We start from the raw sequence: 7,744 nt of genomic DNA on the forward strand, positions 1-7,744 counted from the left end.
GGCAAAGCACCGCTGGGATCTCCGCAGTCACCCGGCTTGATTCCGGTCTTGGTCAAGGGAAGTTTCCCCACCCAGCGACCGTTCAGGGCAAAGTCCATGTGGATCGCCCTCGACACCCACCAGACAGTCTGATTGGGTTCCGTCTGACCGAGACACTCAGCACCGCTCCACCTCGAGGAGCGAACACTGACGGGACCAAGGCAGACAATGCCAAAGGTCCTCGTCTTGGAGGAGCTACCGCAGCCGGTCACGGCACGAACATCAACATTGTTCCCGTTCATCGTCCCACTCCAGGACCCCACCACGGCACTGCCTCCACAGCCCCGGGTGTCAGTCGCCGGCATCTGGGCATCGTGGGTCTGCCCGCCGGAGGCAATCATGGAGCAGCTGTTACCGACAGTACCAGTCCTCCGCATCGGGATCGCGATCCCATGGTCGGCATCGCTCCCGGCGCCGCCACTCTTCCTGGTCCAGGGACAGCGGCAGGTCATATGCCAGCCTGGCCTCCTTTCGTAGTTGTCCATCGATGGGCCAGGCAAGCCAAGCTGAACAGCCTGCTCTGCCGGTGCCACAGCAGGTGCAGTGGCACCGGGCCCCGACGCAGCCCCCGTGGGGGCTCGCTCGATGGCTGGAGCCTCAGAAAGACCTTCAGCCTCCCTCTCCAGACCCCCAAGGAAGGAGTCAGTGGGACATGCATCCTCGGCACCATGCCCAGAAACCGACCAGGTGGGGGACCCTCCGGTGCCGGTGGACACACAAAGTACCACATCGGCCGCCTCACCCTCCCCAGATGAGGCAATTACGGCCCCTCCTCCCTCCTTCCTGCAGGAGGACTTTAGGGCCCATCAAGAACTCTTAAAAAGGGTGGCATCAAGCCTCCACTTCCAAGCTTCATTCGCCCCCATCTCTAAGAGAGCGGAATGCAAGTATTTTGTACCTGCTATGGGGCATGAATACTTATACACCCGCCTTGCTCCTAACTTCCTGGTGGTCATGTTGGTCAACCACAGGGAACGGTAGGGCCAACCAGCCCCTACCCCGAAAAATGAAGATTCAAGGAGGCTGGACTCATTTGGAAGAAAAATGTATTCGTCCTCGAGCTTCCAGTTACAGGTGGCAAGCCACTAGGCTCTCCTGGCTGGTATGAGTTCAGTCTGTGGGGCTCACTGCCCAAGTTCGAGGACTCCCTCCAGGAGCGCAACAGGAAGGAGTTCAAAGTGCTGGTGGAGGAGGGCACAGTGGCTGCCAGGGCAACCTTGCAGGCAGCTTCGGATGCAGTGGACATGGCTGCATGGTCCATGGCCTTCACAGTGTCCATGAGAAGGGCGTAATGGCTCCTGCTCTCTGGGCTGTCCAGTGAGGCGCAGACTTCCCTGCAGGACCTCCCATTTTATGGCAAAGCTCTGTTTGCGAAACAAATGGATATGAAACTGCATGGCCTGAAAGACTCCCGCATGACTTTCCCGATTCTGGGTCTCTATGTTCCAGTTCCAGCTAAACCTAAGTTCAAGCCACAGCAGATTCCCACTCCGGCCACCCATTCAAAATACAAGTCTGCTTATAAGAAAGAAATGTAGCAACCACTTTGACTACATTCTGTCTCAGCTGTGTGTGAACAGCTATTTCTGCCATCAGTGAGAGCCTGGCATGGGCAGTAGACAGCAGAGTATAGTGCTTAAACTTCATCAACAAGAAAGGAAAATAATGTTGAATTAGGCAGACACTTTAGTACATCTGAAAACAAACCAAAACAGTATCAAGATCAATTTACTACCTCAGTTTCTGGAATTTTAAAGCAAACTGTTGTTCCTGTATTAAAATTTAAAAAAATAAAAACCTAAGCACACCTATTACTTTTAACACACAATCAATAGCATTAAGAAAAATCAAAAGAAATTAAAACACAAGGGAAGAAGAGGCATTCACAATTTAATCAATTTATATGGTGCCTACTGTACGGTAGCAAAGCACTGCACAAAAATCTGCGGAACAAAACAAATCGCTCTGCCCAAACATCAAAAACTGGTGCAAGGACAAACCCAAAAAATCGTCCAGCAAATGGCATGCTAAAATTTTGGCTGCAGGCAAAACATCAGTGCTCAAGTTATTTGGTTCTAAAATGTGATAAACAATATATGATTCCTATGTTAAACCTGGGACAAAAGAAAACAAATTGTACGATTATTTATTCAGTGCCACAAATTTGTATGGCACACTACATATGTTTTTTAAAAAGTCCCTGCCCTAAAGAGTTTCCAGTAGAGGCATAGACATTCTGCAACAAGCAATACCAGAGGCAAATAGGAAATGGAGAGGAGAAAGTAGGACAAATTTCCATTTTAAGACTATGCATTTGTTTTGGTAAATTATGTGTGCTTCTGCTCTCCTTGCACCCTCTAGTCTCGTCCATTCTTCTCCTTGTTGATGCCATATTTCCTATTATGCATTTATATATTACGCACACACACAAGTATGTTAAAAGGACATTATTAAGGCTGAAAGTCAAGCACTGGAAAGTTATGACATGCCAGCTCTTTTAGGATACAGTCTTTAATTATATGATTGCGTTATTTTTTTCTTTCTGATCAAAAGAAACCCAAGCAAGAACATCTCCTTGAGAACATATAGCATGTTTCACCTGTTGCATTGTTAACATTAATGCAGAATGCAACAGCAGAATCCTAAAGAATTTAAAAGTGCACTACAATGAAAACAAGATAATAATTACATACCTACCTACTGGTTTTCTCCCAGGCTCAGCTTCATGCCTGCCCCCAAGGAAATCTCCCCACTTACCTCCCAAGCCCTCTCACCTCCTTTAAATTTATCCATAAAACTGACTATTTCCAGGAATCCTCTCCAGTTTGCTCATCTCCCCAGTAATCCTCACATCCTCCCTCTTGAACTGTTTATGCTATGTGGTACCCTGTCTTTCATAGATTGGAACAGGGATCACCTCTTACTTTGCCTCTCAGGCAATGTATAGAATTATATCCATGTTGTAATAATTCCTATTTCAAAGAAAATTCTTCTAATTTCCTATTTAATGGTCGTATACATTCTTTCACATTTTGTTCTGCAATAGTTTGAATGCTTGCGGTTTTGCAGTCACTTTTGTCAACTAGGCTGAAATGGTGGTCGTGGTGATGTATGGTATGGATGAAATGGTTTAATTTACTGCTTTGTAATGGACTCAGTTGTCAGTCAGAACAGTACTGCTATCCAGATACATGAGCAGCAATAAGGATTCTGTTGTCAGTCCTGATTCAGTATCTTAGTGCTGTCCTTGTGTAGTGAAGCAGGGAAGGAACTTTAAGTGCTCAGTTCATAAGATATGTGGAACAAAATATTGCTGATAAAAAGACTCTGCATTACTTAAGTATAGAGACTATGTTGGGAAAGTGTCCATAATTGTCACTATGACGGGGGCCAGTGGAGGTCACTCCAATTAGGGTGAACTGCAAAGAATGGGGCAGACAGACCGACCCCAAAGCTGGTGGATAATTCAATACTTAGATTTACCAAGCCAGCATAAAACAGCTTCTTTATTACCTCACTGGTTATTCAGAAGTTAATAACACAGTTCCCTTAAAGTACCCAGCCTCAAGCCTCCATCCAGGTATCCAAGTCAAATATGAAGATTTCTGAAAATCTTATTTCATCATATAAAATAAAAGGTTCTACCAATCCCAAAGGATTGGACACATTACCTCCCAGGTTAATGAATATTCCAGATCTTACCCAAATACACGCTACGGCCAATTCTTATTAAATGAAAATTTATTTAAAAAGAAAAGAGTATGGTTGAAAGATCAAGATACATACAGACATGAGTTTAATTCTTGAGTTTCAGATACATAGCAGAGATGGTGAGCTTTGTAGTTGCAAAGAGTTCTTTTAGAATTTAGTTCATAGGTTATAGTCCAATGTCCAATATCACCTTCAGGGACTACCAGCATAACTGGGACCTCAATCTTGTGACTCAAACTTCCCCTGATGAAGCTAAAGCAGATCTGAGATAAAAGAATCAGGACCCAACCATCTTTTATACAGTGTTCTAGCATCCACTTGACCACACAGTCTTGGGTAAACAATAGGCTTTTGATGCAACCTTCTGCTTCCTAAACACCACCAGTAATTAGTTACACAAATTAACATAGGGCAATGTATACATTAGGCAGTCTATCAAACTTCAAAGAGACCTATAGACAGTGACATTATTTCACCCAAGATTCATAATACTACTTCTAATTTCTAACAACATAAGTTTTGCATTTCAAAGTTCTAGCCTATTTAGCATGCAATGGCCCTAATTAACATTTCTAACCTGTCTTTAAAGGTCAGCTTTGGGTTAATTAGCCTGCAAGTTGTTTAAGCCTTTCTGGCCATGAGTTATACTTTTGTGTAAGATTTGTTACAATTATATAACAGTGGTAGCAATAATGATTTGCATAGTTATATTTTAATCAAACAATATCACAGTCATCCTAAATTTTCAAAAGTTTTATTAGGAGATGAATTGGTAAAAACAGCGCAAATATGCACAATTTTACTCTACAGTTGTATTTATTTTTTTGTTTGGGGGTTTTGTTTTGTTTCAGAGAAGTCTTAAACAAATAGATTAAGAATTTTTCATTTCTCCGACTTCTGGCAATATCCTCAAAACTCAGTTAAATATTGTCTGTACAAATTCAGCCATAGCTTTAAAAAACACTATTTGAATATGGAGATTAGGTTCCACGTACATATCTGAATTTTTAAAGGAGGCGCAGTACCATATAAGGTGACGGTATCATCTACAGTCTAATTTGTTGACTGCCTTTTTACTGCGGATGTTTGTGCATTGCACTCAGTATTTTTAATAACTTTTCCCCAATAATCCCCAAATCAACATGCTGGGCAATTGCTGAATCAAAGCCTAAATAAGGCTGTGTACTTTAGGGGACTACTCGCCTATTTAGTTAGGCATGTGCTTAAATATACCTCTGGATTAGGGCCAACACTGATCATATTCACTTGAATAGCTTCCTGTTCAGAGTTCTTACAGTCTAACACTTACATCTACTGATCTACTTTTGCCACCTGCTGGTCTAATCAATAATCTTGTGAACGGGCTTGACTGTACTTCATTTGCTAAGAATACAGCTTTTCATCTGCAAACTTAAATCTTTTTTTCAATATAATCATTCAAATGATTTATTATTATGGAAATATCTTAGGTGAGTACAGTGCAGTAAGTGGCTGCTAAAAATGCTCCAAAACCCTTACCCAAATTCTCAAGTCCTCATTCTGTTTTTCTTAGTCCTTAGCATGGCCCAATTTCCACTGAGTTTAATAGTTTTGGCTGATTGACATTAAGTGATAACCCACCATCACTATCACATGATACATTCTCCAACCTTAGTTTTGAGCAAAATAGAATGAGCCTGACCTTTTGCTGCTATGGCTCCACTGGAGTCAATGGAGCTATGCCAGTTTATATCAGGGACAGTATCTTGCCAGTTTATCTCAGGCACAATGAAGTACCAATCCTGAATAAGGCTTATAGGTCCTACCATAATAATAATAGATTTACAAGTATGGTGTCTGATGGTGATCCTGCCTCATGCTGTAGGTTTCTCTGGCTGGTCCCTTCATGTGTAGAAAGCATGGGAAACAATCTGGGACCCGTGGCCAATGGGAGCTGTGGGGGCAGTGCCTGCAGGCAGGGGCAGTGCCTGCAGGCAGGGGCAGCACGCAGAGCTGCCTGGCCATGCCTCCGCCTAGCAGCTGAGCGAGGGGGATGTCACTGCTTCAGGGGAGCCACCCAGGTAAGCACTGCTCAGAGCCCATCTCACCCCATCCTGTGCCCATGCCCCCCCCCCTCACAAATTCTACTGCTGCTGGGGGGGAGGCGTGGAGCCAGGTAGGGAGCCTGCCATCCCTGCCAACTCACACCCCCTACAGCACCAGCAGGGGTCACAGGCCACACGCTGCTGCCTGCCCCTCAGCACCCAGGCCGCCCTCCTCCAGTCATGGACAGGTCACGGGCTGTGAATTTTTGTTTACTGCCCATGACCTGTCCGTGACTTTTACTAAAAATACCCATGACTAAAATGTAGTCTTAATCATAATATATCATATTCTCTATATAAATTCATCAACCAAAAGTTGTGTTTATATTTAATTCCTAAGGTTAGACCTCAATAGTACCTCCATCTACACTTCTCTGTTCCTTGCTCATTAAAAGGGTATAGGTTGAGCTGTCAAACAAGTCAAGAAATTCAAAAGTTGTGATTCCTACACAATTGTAACCCTGGCTTTCCATTTGGAATTTGGGCGGTTGCTTTGATCGCTTGGTCATGAAAGTGCCCTGATTGGATGAGTAACTCAAGGCTTCTAATGCGGCTTATCACAGGGCTTGTCTACACTGGCAAGTTTTGTTGCCAAAAACTGGCTTTTGGTGACAAAACAGTGATAGCGTACACACTGCAAGGTCACTTATATATATATATTTAAAAAAAGCCTAGTTTTGGCAACAAAAAACTTCCACCCCTGAGAGAGACGCTTGTCTCTTCCCCTCCCTTTATTGGCGACAAACATGCAGTGTAGACACCACAGGTGTCTTTTTTTTTTTTTTATTGGCCTCCAGAAAGTATCCCACAATTCCCATGCTGCCGCTCTGGTCAGCAGTTTGAACTCCGCTGCCCTGCAGTCAATCCGCCCCTCCCCCTTGCAAGCCCCGGGAATTTTAAATCTCATTTCCTGCTTGCTGGCTTCCCAGAGGAGCTTCCCAGGTGAGCATGGCTGGCTGTCGCACCAAACATGCTCCCGCTTGGACCACCGCTGAGTTGTTGGATCTGATCTGTATATGGGGAGAGGAGTCTGTTCTGTCACACTACGACTGACCTGTAGGAATCGGGACACATATGGGCCGATTTCTTGAGGCTTGTGTGAAAAGGGCTATGATCGGGACACGCAGCAGAGCAGAGCGAAGCTAAAGGAGCTGAGGCAGGTGTACCGTAAGGCGCGGGAGGTGAACCATCACTCTGGTGGTGCACCTAAGACCTGCTGCCACTTCTTCTCCACAATTTACCCAGTCAAGGGACCTGCAGGTGTCACTGATCCTGCAGTCACCCCTACTTAACACCTACTTCTCTCCGGACACTCACGCAAGGTCCGGGAAGCTTTTTCCTGCTAACTCCCACTTCTGCAGTGATGAGAAACCTGTGCTGCAGGGAGACTTTTCATCCTATCAGGTCTCCCATTCACAGACCCCAATCAACATAGGTCATAGAAAAGCTACCTTGTCCTAACCCCAGGATCCTACCCCTTGGTATGCAAACCCATGGATGGCACCACCCATGCCCTTTCCAGCTCAGTGGCAATATTGGGCTCCATGGGCACTTATACTCAGGATCACACTCAATATGCCACCAGAGGCACGGGTGAGACCTGCTTGGTACTACCAGTAGACAATTCTGCCACTGAGTCACAACATCAGGCAGCCCATTCGCACCTGCAGGAACAATCATGGTCTACCTCTTCCAACCCAATAGACCCAGTAGTTACACCAGATGAAGCAATACTTCCTCCTCCTGATGTCTTCGGATCATTTCTCAAAATTTCAGGACCTCTTTAAAAGAGTTGCCAATGAGCTAAGGATTAACCTGGAGGAAGTTCCTGAACAACAACATGAGCTAACCAACATCCTGCAACCATCTACTTCTTCCAGGATTGCATTACCTATAAATGCAGCCATCAT

This window comes from Chelonia mydas, chromosome 7 (genome assembly GCF_015237465.2).
Source record: "Chelonia mydas isolate rCheMyd1 chromosome 7, rCheMyd1.pri.v2, whole genome shotgun sequence".
Classification (NCBI taxonomy): domain Eukaryota; kingdom Metazoa; phylum Chordata; order Testudines; family Cheloniidae; genus Chelonia; species Chelonia mydas.